Raw genomic sequence first — 18,112 nt, forward strand, 5'->3', positions numbered from 1 at the left:
TACATTTATTATTTTTACTATCTATTATTATAGTGCCTCTGAGCCTTTATCATGGATTGTGATTCTGCTGTGCAGCCCAGAACAAAAAATATACTCTCTCCCATGGAAATGATAAGAAAAAGCATAGCAGATAGAGATTGGACACTGGTGGGCGGGCGAGCACAGAGCAAAGAGGAAAATAACTGGTTGTCATTACAAGCAGAAGACTTTTGACAGTATTTTTGACAGTGGGATTTTTTTAAATATATATTTTTTTTTTAGTAGGAATTAGGTGGAAAAGAGCTATGTCTACAGGTATTTATGAAGAACTTCTGGAAAGCCAGAATGGCCAATGTACTTGCTTGTGACCACTCCCAGCAATAGGGATTCAGGAGACAGTTGGAAGGTAGAGATGAACTTCGAAAATCCTCTTTGCCAACTCAAAATGTCAGCTGATACTCCATGATTTTTAAAGTTCACTAAATATAATAAGATGAAGGATTTTCAAGTAGTACCACCTTGCTCCAGAGAAATCAGTTGTAAAGTAGAGCTAGAAGGCTGCATCTCAAGCAAGGTTCCTCCTCCTTTAACAGAAGAATTCTCAAGGGAGCTCCATGGCTGCTGCCTGAGCCTGGACTGGAGAACATCTGAACACCTGTGCTTCTACAGCTCAATTCCCTGGCTTTTGTTTTGCTGCCAAGGTATGAATTCAAGTTTTTCATCTTTTTTTTTTTTTTTTTTCTTTTTTTTTCTTTCTTTTTAAGTACTTATTACTGTCAACCCCTACAAATTGCTTCCCACTTAAAGTATTCTTGTCTGCTCCCCATTTCCTTTGCCACTTTTTATAGTGGGAGACAAGACAAATGACTGATATTTGACAGAAAAAGAAACAGCACACAGAGAAATGATAAGATGGTGTCAGTCTGGATAATGCAATAGTTTAGGAGAAAAAGGTAGTGATGTTTCTGATCACAGTGAACAATGTAAGGCTTGGTTTAGCCAGGGAGGAGGTTTTTGAAGTTAGTGGGATACAAGAAGAAAGAAGCTGAATCATGGCTTTTTCCCTGTACAAATGAAAAACAAAATTAATAAAAAAGTGTGGAAATATTAGAGATGTTATGCAGAAAAGGACAACCAAACTAAAATATCCTGGAACTGAAAAAAAAGCTTCAGATGGAAGAATGGCGATGTCCAAGAAGTAACAGCTGGAAGTGACTGAAGATAAACAATTTAGAGGGGTGGATTAAAATAGTTTTAATTTCATTAGGCTTCCCATTAAGACCAGGTATCCCTATTCATTATATTTCATAGACAGTGTGTCTTGAGCAAGCCTATGTGATTTTAATGACCCAACCAAGTATGTTTTGGATGAAGAGGTGGGGTATAGGCAATTGCTCATTACAGATTTGTGTTAAACACATGAATTCCCTCTTTTTGGGTTCAGATCCTGGTTGAGTCACAAAATAATAATGGCTTGTTTCTGGAATTTTGCATTATTTCAGCTTCAAATATCTACATTGCTACTGATTAGGAGATTTTTAGCAGTACTGTTGAGTTTGATGACTATGTTATCTGCTGATAATTGCTCTTGCAAATTAGAGTTGATACCTTTCAGGCCCACTGGGTAGGTTTGTCACCAGTTGCATCTGTTTGTTACACTTGTTGCCAATCACACCTGCTGTCTGTGTCTGCTGCTTTCCTTCTTTAAGATGACTCTACTTTTCTAGTCTTTGTCTTCTTTGGAAGTATGGGAGTTTTTTCAGAGAAGCCCTTGACAAGAAGCAAAATACTGCTTAACAGGAGTCTTTTCCAGAGAAGGGAGACTTCCTGAAAAAGGCTCTTCCTTTTCCCAGGTAAATCTCAAAGAACAACTTTTGCTTGGAATTTACTTGCTGTCTAATCTGGAGGCTGCAATGTTTAGGTAGTGTGACTTTCTTACGCTGGTGAATTTAGCCAGCAACTACTATTTGGACATTTACTTACATTATTGTAGTGAGACTCCACATGCCCTTAAATATTTCAAAAGATGTACGCAAAATTTTAGATAGATGTGCAGACAGAACTGGAAGGAAGGTTGTGAAAAAGACTGTCTTCATAGACTGTCTAGATATTGGGCATCTGAGCCACTGCAGCATGTGACTTTGACTTTCTTTTACGCAGCTACTGTAATCAGAGAAAACACCAGTGTCATCACCAGGTCACCCAGGTATTCCAGGTCACAGGGAACCTCATACTTCAGTCAGGTTTCCTGGTCTTTGGATGGACCAGAGTTGGAGATCACAAGACAAACTCATTGATCCATAGGAAAAAGAAGAATAGTTAAAAGTATTGATAGCTAAAAGCACAAAAAAAGTATTGTGCTGTCCCTCTGGAGAGAAGTGCTTAAGGAACCCTTGTAGGAACCCTACTAGCTCTTGGAAGGACAGCTTGTAATTGGGGTAGTCCAACCCTCTTTTATTTTCTTTTTTCTGCTTCATGTCCTAACTGCAAAGGAGGAAGACCTATGCCCTCTGTTTGGAAGAAAGAAAGGAAAGGGAAGGAAGGAAGGAACGAAGGAAGGAAAACACCTAGAAGTATTTCTACAACATTATTTAATTATTTTCAGAGGGAATATTTCAGAAGAACCAAGCTGAATTCTTGAGCTAAGTGTAGTAGGTAAGTGGTCACATTCACCTCTGAGTGGGGAGGGCCATACATGGAGGCCACGTGTTACTTTTGAATACATTAAGTCAATGCACAGCTACAACTCTTTACACTTTCTAAGCCCTATAATAACCCTCATGCCTCATGTGTCAACTGTCAGTATGACTCTACTACAAACCCCAGATCTTTTAGTGTGACCTGCCTCTTGGATTGCCACTTGTAAATGAGGGTATTTCAAATAGTTTGGTCATCTAACCTGTTTTATATTAAAAAGTGGGAGAAAACTTGCTCAGAGAGATTCAGCTGTTAAAGCACCTGTATGAATTTCTTATCAGTCATATGGATGATAAATGGGATGTATGCCTTTAGCAGGCTGGAAAACACCAAGAGGAAAGAAACAGAAATACTTTGCATATACAGTGTTGACTGTAAAGTGTAAAACCTTTAAAGAAAATTACTCAGCTCTTAACAGCCTGAAAAACTGACATTGTGCTGCGGCTTGTCTCCAAAAGAAAGCAGGTATTGATTAGATATGCCTTACTAACTAGTTTTATTCTTACCTGAGATGCTTAAATAGCTTAAATGGTCTTACTGACCTTCATCGTCATTTATATTATTGGAAAAAAAATCACATTTTTTTTTTTTTTTAGTATGTTTTCACTCAATTTATTTTCTCTACATGAAAATCAGGCAAATTACTCTGAAACTGATACCTACAGAATATGGTTTCTCCTCTTCATTTTGTACGAAAGTCACGTTCAAGTAGATTGTGAGTCTTCAACAACTTTGTGCTTGCAGCATATTTCACTCTAGCCCTCTCCATGGTCCTGTATAATCTTTTTATGGTATTACTGATCTCTGAAAGTCGAACTGTACTTTTGAACAGCCGAAAAGACAGATCTAACTTTATGTACTGCTTCAGTTTCAAGATCAAGACAAACTGAGAAGAGGAGGGTGTTTTGTGCCATGTCAAGAGGCAATGGACACAAACTGGCACACAAGAGAATCATAGATTCATAAAATATCTGAGTTGGAAGGGATCTACAAGGATCATGGAGTCCAACTCCTAGGTTCCAAAAGGACCACACAAAACAAAACAAAAGAAACAAACAAAAAACTCAGATCATGTGTCTGAGAGTGTTGTCCAAATGTTTCTTGAACTCTGGCAAGCTCAGTACCACAACCACTTCCTTGGGGAACCTGTTCAAGTGCCTGACCACCCTCTTGCTGGAAAACCTTTTCATGATACCCAGACTGAATATCTGAGAGTTTCCATCTGAATATCAGAAAGTACATCTGTTTTCTGCAGGTGATGGAGCACTGATATGGGTTGTCCAGAGAGGCTGTAGAGTCTCTCTCTTTGGAGATGTTCAAAGATGCTTGGACATAGTCCTGAGCAGCCTGTTCCAGGTATCCCTTCTTGAGCGTGTGGTTGGACCAGATGACCTCCAGAGGCCACTTCCCACCTCAGCCATTCTCTTACTCTCAAAAAATAAAATTCTGATTTTAACAGAGTGATTAAAAAGAGAGAGAGAGAGAGAGAGAGAGAGAGAGAGAAACAATGTGAACTACTGAGATATGGAGAGAGAAAAATGTTGTGAACTACCGAGATATGGCAGAACTGTGATTAGAAATTGAGTGGAAATGTTTACAGATCAAAAGTTTTGTGTTCCTTAGCTTCACACAATAGGGACTCATTGTCATGGCTTCTGTGCTATAGGATAAATGATAAGCAAGTGTCAGTGCTAAGCAGGTAAGTGTGTTGTGTTGTGTGTTTTGCAGAGCCTGTAATTATTCAAATTGTATGTCGATTTAATTTAAATTTTCAGTTTAACAAGCTGACTTAATCTGGCTTAGTAAACAATGCTTTTCTAGAGGAAGAAAAGGAGGAGTGGGAAAGGAATATGATATTTACAGATTTAAATATTTACCAAAGACAAACTGTTTTCCTGCATTCACATGGTCATTTAGGCCATCTTGTTCCTTACAAGGGGTACTTTGGGAACCAGGCAGTTACCACACTCCCTTAGACTTCAGGCCTTCAGACTTTGGGTATATTTGCTTTCTTGATGTAAATCTACTTGTGAATGTTTACATCAGTGTTTTCAACAATTTTTCTTTCTAGTTAAGATATTTGAATTACAAAGTATATTTGGATTTTAATGTATTTTAAACATCTGAGTCCTATTTGCCAGCTTATCCTTTTCTCCCACAAAAGTTGCAATGGATTCTACAAGCATCTTTTAGGACCAGTACAGATAATCTTATCTCTCTACACTTATATTACGGTATTGAGTGCAAGCTGGGGCACTGATATGTTGAACACAAGAGTGTGTTAACTTGAAAGCTAGGAGTCTGAAGGAAGCTGTATTTCTTTTTAGAATCTGTCCATAATTAAAAGCTTACTGAGCATTTGCCAACCCTCCTTATTCTCAGTTCTAGTAAGTTGGAAATATCATGAGTACATTTGTCTGTAGTGATCTGTAAAATATTAATTCATTACTAATTGCTCCCTTTCTTTTCTTTAAATTAGTTTTAATACTCTGTCTGATGGAGTTTATTTATTTATTTTTTTTTTCTCCAGGATTTGTGTGTCTCCAGGCTAGGTCCCTGTGAATCTACAGTATATGTCTGGAAAGATATGCTGTGTTCAGTAAGCTCCCACTAATGGCAGTCAGGATCTTCAAAGACAGGGTGAGATCAAAGGGTAGAAAAGTCTATCTATCCCTGCCAGACATTTGTCTCTCATCCTCTTTAATGAGGACAGCTGACCAAGAGAAACAAAATCCTTCACAAGTGGTCTCTGATCTGACAGCCTTCTCCTTTGGTCCGATGGAGGGGAAGGTGGATAATACCTCTTCTCCAGAAACTTTAGCATAATTATCTCCAGTAACTTGGTACTTGAGTATCCTTCCTTCACATAAAGGCTGGTGTGATGCACAACAAACTGTATCTAGCCCAGAAGTTTCATTTATTAACTTTTTATTATTTTTGTTTTATTTATTTATTTATTTATTTAATTATTTATTTTTCCCTAGCAATCTTTTGTTGCTTATTGTGTTAACTGTGGCTTTTTGGGAAAAGATTATGAGAGATGTTTTGATGATTAAATTCTGTAATTAAATCATGTTGAGCTGTTAGTGCCTGCAGAAGTACTTGGCATAGAGGATGCTGGAGAAAGAGGGAATGTGAGCTTCAGGGTGGAAGCCTATCAATGAGACATGCCTATGAATGTGTTAATAAGTAGGCATAGGGTTTGAACGAGCCCTTGTCTTTGCTCACCTTTGATAATATGTTCAAGATGATTCTTTATTTCAACTAGAGTGAAAGACTTCAAATTTTTCCTCTTTTATCTTTCAAAGAAGCCAAATGGGAATAACTTGGTCAGAGAGAGAAGGAGGCGTTTTACTTATTACTGTGTTTCTTGTCGGCTTTCAAATACCTGCTGAAGCAGAAGCAAATCTGGATCTTTATCTTTTCAGTTCCCTTTAAACATCTGTAACATATAAAGTTAGCTTTGGGGACTAAAACAAAACGCAGATATACTATTTTTCAGATGTGTGCTCCCATTATCTGAATTGTATTTATTGTCCAGAGATTATAAATATGGTGAAATTTGTGGCTTCAAGCAAAATAATGAAATACTGAAATATTTAATGACAGATATTTTAAGGTAAGTCTTAATTACAGTGTTTTCTCTGAATTCAAGATATTTTAATTTCCATGCTATCTAGCTATTTTTAACTGTCACGAAGAGCATAAGAACCAATAACAACAATATATGTTAATGTATGTGTGAATGGCTGATGAATTATATCTCTTTCTGACAGTATAGCAGGTTGTTCTCTGTTATTGCAGTGTAAGGGTGTTTGTTCAAAGTAGTTTTTTTTTTTTTGTTTTTTTTTTATGTGTTTTGCACATGGTCTTAAACACTGAAGTTGACTGAGCATATGGTGCATCTTAAAAGGGATTCATCTGCAGGCAGATACGTAGTCTTGGTCTGCCCTGAGAGGCATCATGTTATCTGAAACATGTTACTGCTGGTTACTGCTCTTGATAGGGTGATATCCCTGTCTTCAGCATTATCCTTAATGAAAATATGTGGCCCAAGGGCTAATCTTCTGCTGCTCTGAGGCCACAATAAAATGGTTCTGTATACATTTTGTAAATCCTAAAGGATTCTGTTGAGCATTGTCTGCCAGCGATTTGTGAATGAGCAGAAGAATTATCTTTCTAAATCCTGAAATGATTGCAGTAGCAGATGCAGCCTGTGAGGTGTAATAGCAAGTTTGTGTGATGCAAGCTCCTCTGATTTGGTCTGACAGTATACTGGCAGTCTGCTTGTTATCTTACACTTCCTATACTGGAGTAAAACAGCAGTAAGTACTGGAAAGAACAAAAGCTTTCAAATATATGACTTACTGTTTTCCAAGTAATTGAGTGTCAGAAAGTTTGGAGGTTTTAGGTGTTACATGTATATATTTATACATATATATATTTTCATATATATAGGGAGAGAGACAGAGAGAGGAAAAGGTGAAAAAGATTCAGGTGAAATTACCTTCATTTGCTGTCGTTGTTAATTTAACCTTTGGAAAGCTTTGCAATCAGTATTCTCAATTCATGTAGTAGCATAAAAGTTTAAGCACTATTGTATAGACATAGGAAAAACAAGAAGATTGTGTTCAGCATAAACTATAAACTTAGAGGGATATGCAAATCCACAGATATTTTACCATATTTCTCTTGTCCTGTGGTTTCTTCTGCCAACTATTTTCTGCCAGAACAAAGAGACAAGAGGAAAATTCTAACTATACAACATACTATTGCAGTGCTCTGTCTTTCTCAATTTTCAGAAAAAAATTCTGAAGTGTTACAGCCACTATAGCTGAATTTTTGAGTAAGGTTTGCGTAGGCTGTGTTTCTTGGGAGAAGAAACATGCTTTACTTTTCAAGAAGTGCACATCTTCTGTACCTTGGTACCTTCTTCTGAAACTGGGAGAAAGGCTGCCTCTGTGTGGCATAACTCAGCAAATCTTGATATAGAGAGTAGGCCAGGCTAGCTGGTGTTAGGATCTTAGATATTGTCACTGCCACAAAGATAGCCTTAGTTCTAAATATATCTTGAACAAACAGCTCTGGGCAGAAAGATCATTTTCTCCCTAAGAAAGACTTTTGAAAGGTCTGGGGAAAAGACTCAATATGTTTCTGAACAGAGATACAAACCTAGCACAAGGACCTGGGGTCACTGATGATTTTTAAAAAAAAAAAAAAAACTAGCTTCTCTTCTTTGTGTGAGGTTCCCAGTGTTAAAACCTGAATTTCTGGACAAATTCCTCTGTTGAGAACATTCCCATCATGGTGCTTGTGAAAGAAATGGACTACACAATGCTTTGAAGACTCACAGCAGCTGTGAAATGAACAGTGAGTGAGATAGATTTGATGTTTGAACCAGTTCTGTATGAAGGGAAGACTTTATTCATGATAATCTTTTAAAAATGAACAGAGCAAGGATAACATTACCTATTCAAAGTCTGTCAAATAAAATTTCTCTTTCTCCCAAGCATTGGAAAAATTGTGACAGGGGCAGTTTGAGTAAGTATGTTTCAATATCTGTGTTTCTAATGTTTTTGCTTGTTTGTTTTTGTTTGTTTGTTTGTTTTCTCTACAAAAAGGTAAGTGAAACAAAATTGACATTAATGTGGTAATGAATGTGTACTAGGAAGTCCTGTCCTGGTTGTGGTAGCTCTGTATTTGCCCTTCTGCCTGAACATGACTTACACTCATCCCTTAGCAATCTTTTAGGCATCTAGCAGATATGAGAGAAACAAAAGATAGGTCCTGAATTCATTAATGGATACCTTTACAGAAATGCAGAGAAGCTTTGCAGCTGATATAACAAACAGTTCATAATAGAGAGTTCTCCATTCCGTTGCCTCTGAGTTTTTCATGGGAAATACAAAGTTCTTGTCCCATTTTTCTTCTAATGGGAGAGATGAGTAGGTGAATGCCATTTGGGTGTCTGAGACAGTTAATGATGACTACTAATTCTTGCTTTTAGTAGAATTATAAAAATGACTAGTGACTCCTGCCATGATTACCAATGTCAGTCAGTCAGAATATGAATTAAGTGGCAGTTTCTCTTCAAGTGCTCAGAGACCATAATGGTGCTGCTTTCTGCTTTCTAATGCTAACAAATCCAAACCTGTTAGCTTCTGTCTTTCTTTTATCCTTGTCCTTTGCTTAAGGGATAAATACACTATGTTTTTTGCACTTGAAGACAGTAGTTGTGCACAGAAAAGTAATCCCTGTTAGGTTTAGACATTGGCAGGTTAGAGGATTGTGCTACTTACAATGATATTTACGTCTGTGGGTTTCCCTGCCATGTCTCACAAGATGCTTCTCATCTGCTTGCAGAAATAGCTTAAAAATTTGTTTCAAGCTTGATCCACAAATTGTTCTCTTAAATTCTCATACTTTCCCTATTATTCTCTAACCACTAAGCTAAATCTCCCCTCTTTTTATTTAAAGCCATCCCCTGTGTCCTGTCATTATCTGACTGAGCAAAAAGTTGCTCTCCATCCTTTTTACAACCCCCTTTTAATTACTGAAAAGTCACAATGAGGTCAACCCGGAGCCTTCTCTTCTTTAGGCTGAGCAACCCCAGGTCTCTCAGCTTTATCATGTCATTAATTTTTAATTCATGTAATTCAAAAGTAATATCAGACCATCTAAGTTGTGAAATACATTTAAAAAAAAAAGTGCATGAAGTAAGCATTATTACAGCTTTCCAAAGGAAAAGGTACCCAGTAGGTTGTTGTCAGACAGTCTGTGCAAAGCAAAACCTTACACCTGAGTCCCTGAACATACCACATAGAGGAGAAGCTCAGAGATATGATGAACTGGATGTTTAAACAAATGGTTGAATAGGAGGGCCATTTATGAGAAATCTGGAATCGCTGCAGGGTCAGATGTTGGAAGACAATACAAGAAACATTACATCTTGTTGATCTTGGGAATGCCATAACTAGCCTTCACAAACATTTAATTTGATTATCTCAGCTGGAAGTATTTCAACCTTGTTGTATATTCATTCTTTATGGAAAATGAAGTCCTTGCTTTTGCTGTTTCTCTAATACAGTGCATGCCTTTTAACCCTGTCGTGGTTTAACCCGGCCGGCAGCTAAACACCACGCAGCCGTTCGCTCACCCTCCCCCCTCCCTCTCTGGGACGGGGGAGAGAAATGGAAAGTGAAGCCCGTGAGTTGAGATAAAGACAGTTTAATAAGACAGGAAAATAATAATAACAAAATAATAATAACAATAATAACAATAATAATAATATGGTGATAATAGGGAAATAATAATAATATGTACAAACAAGTGATGCACAATGCAATTGCTCACCACTCGCTGACCGATGCCCAGCCTAACCCCGAGCAGTCCGGCCCCCTTCCCCCGGCTAGCCACCCCTATATATTGTTTAGCATGACGTCAGATGGTATGGAATACCCCTTTGGCTAGTTTGGGTCACCTGTCCTGGGTCTGTCCCCTCCCAGCTCTTACTGCACCCCCAGCCTGCCCGTTGGCAGGACAGAGCAAAAGGCTGAGATGTCCTTGGCTTAGTATAAGCACTGCTCTGCAACAATTAAAGCATCGGGGTGTTATCAGCACTCTTCTCATCCTAAGCCAAAACACAGCATTCCACCAGCTACTAGGAAGAAAATTAATTCTGTGCTAACTGAAACCAGGACAAACCCACTTAAATTGCATACACATATAAACCCTGCTTAACCCTCTTAGAATTGTTGACACTTGTTGGTAAATATTTTTTTCTAGCTGACTTTTATCCAGAGATGAACATTATCTGCATATTTAGAAATACTGCCTTCAGGTATCATATAGTGCAAAAACAACGCCATCTGAATGAACATTTTCTTATGTTCATTTCCCTGATCATTATACCTTTGTATCTGAGACTGAGGGGTTTCATGTCTAAGACAGTATTCAGCATCTAATATGATCACTGCTGCTTGTTTTATCTTGCCAGTCCAAGAAAGCTCCCTCAATGGGTATGAAAATTCAAGGATCCTTACGGAAAACGAACATGTTCTGAATTTAATACCAAAACCAATTTTGCTCCCAAAATGGCATCTACAGAAATCTCCTTTCTTTTTAGACATGTAAATTTATTCACGTAGAAAGGACATAATAAACTGTGCCTATAGGTTTTATTAGTAAGATAAATACATACTTATATGTATGTAAAAATATTATGTCTCTGTATCCATCTGTACACATTAATAAAGTCATATGAAATAGGTCCCTTCCCTCTTTCCATATTATTTCTTGTTTTCAGGAAACAAACAAAGCCAAATGGTTATATAGCTTCTAGGTATCCATCTCATCTAATTGCCATTGTTCTTGCTAAAATATTTAATTTTGATTGACTCATATACAATGCATTGTCTGGCAGCTCTATGAATATTACAATTATTATCACTGTTTTTTATTATTTTCTAGAAGAAGGAGTTTGTTTATTTCAGTGATCAAATTAACACATCTAATGGTACATTTCACATCACTTTTAATAGTTTCATAAAATTAGATCTTAAACCTTTCTGGACGTTGTCTTTACTTATTTATTTATTTAATAATAGATTTTTTTTACAAGAGACTAATGGACACAATGCAGGGATTTTCTAATTTCCTAAATGAAAGAAGTATAGTTCTTTTTGAGCTGATTAGTTTCCTATACTCTTTGTATTAAAGGTAGAAAAAATTATAACGAGTCCAAAAATGCCTGTTGTCTCTTCAGAAACAACTACTAATTGTTCCTTACAATTCTGTAAAATTGTCATTGATATTCTGAAATCTTTTTTTCCTGCTATTTTTGGAAGACCTTGCACATCCATTTTAATCTCATTTTTAATATATTGTAACTCTGTCCTTTGGTGACGTGAAATTCAGTCATTACCTACTCACCCTGATTGTCTAGTAATTATTATTATTGTAGTGTTGTCTTGCATTCTGTGTAAATACAGACATTTGCTGCTGATGACTGATTATTCTCACATTCTTTGAATAGTGAGTTTTGTACAGTTATGGTAATCCAGAATATTCTAGATATTGGTAGCAAAGGGAAGCGTTGGTATGGCAAACTTCTGTCTGCCACTCCCTGAATTAGGAAAATAAGTTTCCATCAGATGTTTACATGTCATTTTATACTTTTCTTCCAGTCTAAATTATTCAATTTTTATTTTCAATTTTTGTTTTCATACATTTCCTACTCTTACTATTCATTCCTGTAATGTTCACCCTCCCTCTTTTTTTTTTTTTTTTTTTTTTTCTAATAAGAAGTTTTAATCTATGTTTGTTCTTATTAGAGTCTCTTTAGATGACGCAATATCATTTAAACTTTATTTCCACCCAGAGGGGAAAGCAGATATGAATGGGGCATGTCAGAGTTCTCTGATGCTAAGAGGTTGCTAATCTTTCCTCTCCTCTGATGTATGTACTCAGTTTCCTTCAGCATAAAAACTATTTCTGAGGATTGTGTGCTATTATGAATTGTGTTTTCTTAGAATTGTTCAACTCCTGGTTAAGGTATTTTGGGCTTGAATAACTACCTGATCCAAAATTCACTTTAAAAATTCACCTAAAAACCCAGATTTATTGATGAACTCCTGATAATCTTTTGAAGGATAAGGGAATTTTCTTGCCTGTTTTCCTGCTGCTGTTTGGAATGGTAATTTTCATTCTGTGAAATTATTCTTCTGGATTCCCTAGATGATTAATTAATACATATCTGTAATATAATATCTATATATTTTTTTCAGATAGAATTTTTAAATGAGAAGTAAAGAAAAATAAACCTGTCTGAAACATAGAAACTGAAATTCAAAGATAATTCAAAATGAAAGATCCCAGAAAGAAGCCATGAATTCTGACACAAAAACTGGGAAATTTTGAAGAAGTCATGCTAGGAACAAAGAAATATAAAAGGAAGTTACAAATGTAGTTATAACACTCTTCAGTTTCAACCTCAATCTATGAACATTCTGGCCACAAGGAAAATGCTACCTTAATGTCATAAATACAATTTTCTTTAACATAACAAAGGTTAAACACCAACAACTCTTCAAAACTTCATGCTGAAATCCTGAGTCTTCATGCTGAACTGTTGAGTATCTTTCCGGATGTTCATGAGGGAGGACATCTGGAATCATTGGATATTATGCACTTCCTGATTCACAATGTCACCTTGGAATTTTTTCTCAACTTTATTAATTTCAGTCAAGCACATGCAGAGTTTATCCATAACATATTGTTTTTGAGGTACATATTGTTACCTTAGTTCTTTGTCAGTGTGAAAACTCATTTTTTTCTCCAGCAATAAACATGCTCATTTCTAATGAAAACACTCAAGTTCTGCAGCCCCCACCCTGATTAAGACTCTTGCTGCATTTTGGGGTACTATCATCATGTTTATTTTGTCTGTTCTGTTCATTTCCCCCCACCTGTTTGTTTGAATAGCTCAGGAAGAAGAGGTTTTCCATCCTGTACCTCTCCAAGCTTCTATCATCCATTCTGTTGAAAAATTATAATTGAAGTCCTAAGGCTACTTCCTTTCATTTAGAATAAATACTTCTTATCAAGGTCCTTCTTTTTCTGTTGCTCACAGCGACATTGTCAACAAGGGTACAAATTGTACAGAACATGGAAAAGAGGGAGGCTTTTCCTTTGTTCCACACGTGTTTAGAACTTATTTCACAGGGAACTGCCGAAGCTGAGAAGAGGGAGACAAATATTTCTTTGATGCTGTGGTGCCTGTAAAAAGCAATTAACCTTACTGGCCATGTTTGTATTGCTATCTCTGAGGGATGAGAATAGATTTTTAGTTTGAGAAGAAATCTGAGGGAGTCTGAAGCTCTGAATGGAAAGCCCATGGGTTTTTCTGAAGGTAAAATACCAACATAAAGGGTCAAGGGAAAGCAAATGGAAGGTAAGAATCAAGAAGGTGTATGAGTCTAAAGCCAGGACAGTATTATTTCAGTTGTCTTTTCAGGTGAATGAACAAACACAAAGACATACAATTTCAGTTGTCACTGAAATATCAATAATACCTGTGAGCATTAACTTTTGCTCCAGAATTCTCAGGGTAGCAGTGAACATCCAGGGAGGACTCATGGGCATAGGTTTCCCTTTTTCTCAAGTACTGATGCACCTTCACCCTTTTACCTGTGGAGATAGCTTTGTTCTCTTTATATGTAGAAAAATATGCATATGTGCTAAATGTCCCAGTAACTGATACTATACTTCCTGTTCCTGATTCTTCAGCTAGACTGATAAAATTACAGGACATTTTATAGGTATTGGACTCATTCCTTCATTTTCTGAAGTCATCATAGCCTGCTGCCTACAGCTTTTTCAAACATTTTAAGCACTAAGAGTCATAAGATTGGCCAATGATCCTATTAATTAATTTTGCTTTGTTTAAAATTTGTATCTTTTTTTTTCATATTTTTGAAAGTTTATCAAAATTACTGGTTATTTTCAATACATATTAAAGACACAGAATATGATCTTGATTTTTCTATTAACTTCAAGTTTCTTGGTCTTATGGCCTAAGAAATGTTTCACTTACCTTTCTTTGTTCCTACTCTTGATATGTGTTTTTATCAGTTACTGTAAAAATGGATTCTCAAGCTGTCTTTAGTGTAATGAGATCTCTCAGACTCAAATTTCTAAATGGGTATTTATTTCAGCACTGAATCTTCTTGCATTAGTAAGAAAGGGATGTATATACTTGTCCTCCGGTTTGCAATGTTCAGTAGTCAATGAAGAGAAAGTAAGAACAACCCTTCCTATAAGGAATAAAATGCATTGCAAAACATGCATTAGTGGCCTGCCAGTTTATTAGGCTGACCTTTTATACTTTTTAAAGGGTGAGAACAGTAGCAATAACAGAATCTATCTGGTGTGAAACACATCCATTTCAGTACAAATGTCTGAAAGACAGATGTTTTTTAAGTAAAATGATCATGTACATGAAAATGTACTTTGAATTCTTAACAACATTGGAAATAAAACCTACCAGATTGAATCTTGATTACGTTTTGTGCAATACATAAATGTATCATGTCAGCTTCTATTGTTAACAGATGTCTGCATCTGGGTCTTTTTTTTTTTTTTTTTTTTTTTCTCCTTAAGCTGTTCTATTAACTTCACAGAACTACAACATACTCTAAAACTCTAAGCAGTACATAGTACTGATTCTTGATTTCTGTGCTATACGTATTGGGTCTAACCTTTTCTGCTGCTTTCAATCCTCCTCCTCAAGAGAAGCCTCCTCAATGCTGTGGTTTGTTAAAACTGTGTTATTTCCAAATCTCCAGCTATGTTGGGGGTCTGCATATGTACACTGTGATTTCAAAGGGACATGTATGAGCTGTGAAGAATGCTGCTCATAACCAGCTACCAGTAAGGTTTTGAACTATTGAGGGCTTCCTTTTCAGCTTGATGATGGGACCAGATTTTCAGCCACTTGGTAGTCTCTCCAGTCCATAACTCCCTAGTTGGCTAGAAGGACACTGGGGAAGAAGATAAATGAATAAGCAAAGACGTACTCAACTCATGCATGCAAGTAGATCATCTCTGTTAAGCTAACTGTTGGTTAAGCTAACTGTTGTTTCTCCTGTGCATCTTAATCTGGAAGGGTAGGAAAGGAAAGGGGCTTAATTTCTTTAGATTTGTGCGTTTGATTCTTGGGAGCCAATGTTCTGTCACTAGAAATTACTTGCCAAAAAAAAATAAAAAATGGGGAGTTTCTCTTTTCAGACTGGAGGTTCCAGTAATAGAGGCACCACTCCAAGGGCAAGGAGTTGTCAGCAAATAAGTCCTCCTTCATGCTTTTATGCCAGCAGTGCAGCAGTATGGTGTTAATTAATAAACCTCCGTCCAGCTTAGTGGGAGGTTGTGCTCATGCTTCATAGGTTTAGGCTATAAAAGATGTTATCAAAGCTAATTTACAGAAAAACTTTGCTGACAGCAGCCACTCTCTTTCCCCCTGTGTCTTTCTTGCTGTATTAACCAGCACATTAGATAAAAGTCTTTTCAAGGTTGGGTTGTTGGTGTTGCTAGGCTACCAGCCTGCTGCAGAGCTTTGCATGCATATTCGCCTCAGTTTTTCCTCCCCCCAGAAACATAAAGTTCTTATAAAACATAAATTTCTGCATTCATTTCCACTATATTTTCTTCTGACTGTGATGTGAATTGTGCCATGAAAATTCTAGAACATAATCTGAGCTGTTTTCCTTCACCCTAGTCGTGACACAGGCTGCAGTATCTTGTGTCTGAAAAACATGCATACGACTGCCTTGTGCAGACTGATGGAGGACAGAAGTCACAAAAAAACAGTAGTTCTCCTGTGTTAACACTGGACAGGAAGAAACTCTGGAAAAATAAAACAAAACAATTTTTCTATTTGCTATTTGTCCTTGAGGTGTACATGTTCAGTAGAATACCTAAGTAGTGGTGACAAACAAGCACTATTGTGTGGTAATCCATACCATTGAATTTTTATCATGATCCCAGGTATGATTTAGGCTGTGTTGACTAGAACTCCTCCAGAAAATGACTAGGCACAATTTGGTGCTAGTTCAGGCAAGGTCTATTCTCATCAGGCAGAAGGGGATTTTAACTCTATGAAGTCAAACTGTGCTGCTCCACTTGGACAGAAGGGAGTCCTTAGGGAAGTACAGACATAGTAAAAGATTATGTATATTGTAACAATCAGCTAACTGGTATCCTTCCAAAATTTTTATTGCTTTATTTATACACTGTGGATTTTGAATTATGTATTTCCCTCTATATACATGGTTAAGAAATTTTACAGTTCTTTATGACTTCCCAGAAAATTAATATGTGTACAATATAAAAGCAATTATTCATAATGGTCCCTAAAATCCAGAGGTCTTCCCTCTGTAATAGTCTTTGGAGATCTAGTCATGTTCAAAGTGGTCACCTCAACTTTCAGCAGAAAGCAACTGGAGGAATACTGTGTCAAAACATGGCAGTTCACACAAGGGATGGTCATATTTCTGAAGTTTGAGGAGTAATTTGGCCTGATAATATTTTAAGGGTACATCTTTCTGACTTGAGGAACATTAAACTTCCTTAATTATGAGAGTTCTGCTTTTTTCCAAGCATCTGCTGTCAAATCTGCAAGCCACAGACTTCAGTGACTCCTCTGTCCTATACTCATTAGATATATATAGACTCACTGTATATTCAAAGCAGTGGCAATGAGTCAGAGACATGAAGGAAATCTCTTTTCAGTTCTTGGACTGCTTGAAAAGGTACCTCCTCTTTGTTGCTGTACAAATTTGTGTAATATTCATCATCTTAGAAGAAAATTCCTGAGTGTCGTTATTACATATGGGCACCTTATGCTACATATGTTACATATTACTATGTCAGTATTTAGAATTTGTAGTTTATATTTGTATTATATGTATTTTTCAATCCTGCTAATACATGGCCTATGGTTTAACTAAAGCTGTCACTTCAGTTATAACTTACAGTGACATTTTCACTTTCTTTCCTGCAGGGAATGAAATTGTGGTCCACAGAAAAAAAATCTTTTCCATCCAAGTACACAATAAAATGTTTTTTGTCTTTGTCATGTCTGGCTATTGCTGTATATAACTGTCTTTTCTGTTAATGTTTTTAGGCAGTGTCAGCTTTTTTCCACATGCCAGACTCTCCTAACAGGATCATGTCTCCAGAGGTGAGGTAAATAGCAGATCATGGAAGCAAAGAAACTTTCACGCAGAAGACTATTTTGCTGATGGAACACTGTGCATTCCTTATTTAAGGCATCAAAGTCCATAGCAAAAGTACCAAAATCATCTTACATAGTTGTCTAAATCAGACTTGGTCCATGGTTATTGTTTTCAGAATGGATCAAGCTTACCTAAAGATACGTGCTTTTGAGAGATTTTATAAAGATTGAATAATAGTAGTACTGACTGAGCTGGATTATTGCCTGCTGTATGCTGCAATAACCATTATTTATTTGTCTTAATACAGATGTTTACTTAAAAAGAAGAAGCAACTGCTGATATAATTTTGAATATTGACTTCAGGCCTGACTTCATTAGGCCAAAGACAAAATTATAAAATATGTAATAGTTGTTATATTTAAAATGATTTATTTTCTCATTCTCAGCGTTCATCTTTTGCCTTGATATTTGATGTCTTTAACAGGATATGGTAGCCATCCTCCTTCAAGTGTTTGTCACACAGCTTTACAGAATTATGCCTGTATCCCCTCATCAGGGTACACCAATTAGTACAGCAAGGTATTTAGTGCAAATGCCTGACACTACTCAACCAGCACTGAGATGACCGTTACAGAAAGACGAACAGCACCCATGAGTATTAACAGAAGAATGTAGTAATTCATAAGTATTAATGTGTTGAGCTA

The 18,112-nt window shown here is 36.6% G+C and overlaps 1 long non-coding RNA gene across 4 annotated transcripts; it reads left to right on the forward strand.

The window, feature by feature from the left end:
- Positions 1-1,633: 1,633 nt before the first annotated feature.
- Positions 1,634-14,734, forward strand: LOC106014850 (uncharacterized). Of its 4 annotated transcripts, XR_005263824.2 has the most exons (6): positions 1,634-1,832; positions 2,472-2,634; positions 3,313-4,375; positions 5,207-5,316; positions 6,179-6,295; positions 12,462-14,734. It is a non-coding gene; the product is annotated as an uncharacterized lncRNA (long non-coding RNA). The 4 variants fall into 4 exon arrangements; XR_011807134.1 differs by lacking the exon at positions 6,179-6,295; XR_005263823.2 differs by lacking the exon at positions 3,313-4,375 and having other exon boundaries at positions 1,639-1,832.
- Positions 14,735-18,112: the final 3,378 nt, after the last annotated feature.

This window comes from Anas platyrhynchos, chromosome 2, assembly GCF_047663525.1.
Source record: "Anas platyrhynchos isolate ZD024472 breed Pekin duck chromosome 2, IASCAAS_PekinDuck_T2T, whole genome shotgun sequence".
Taxonomy (NCBI): Eukaryota; Metazoa; Chordata; class Aves; order Anseriformes; family Anatidae; genus Anas; species Anas platyrhynchos.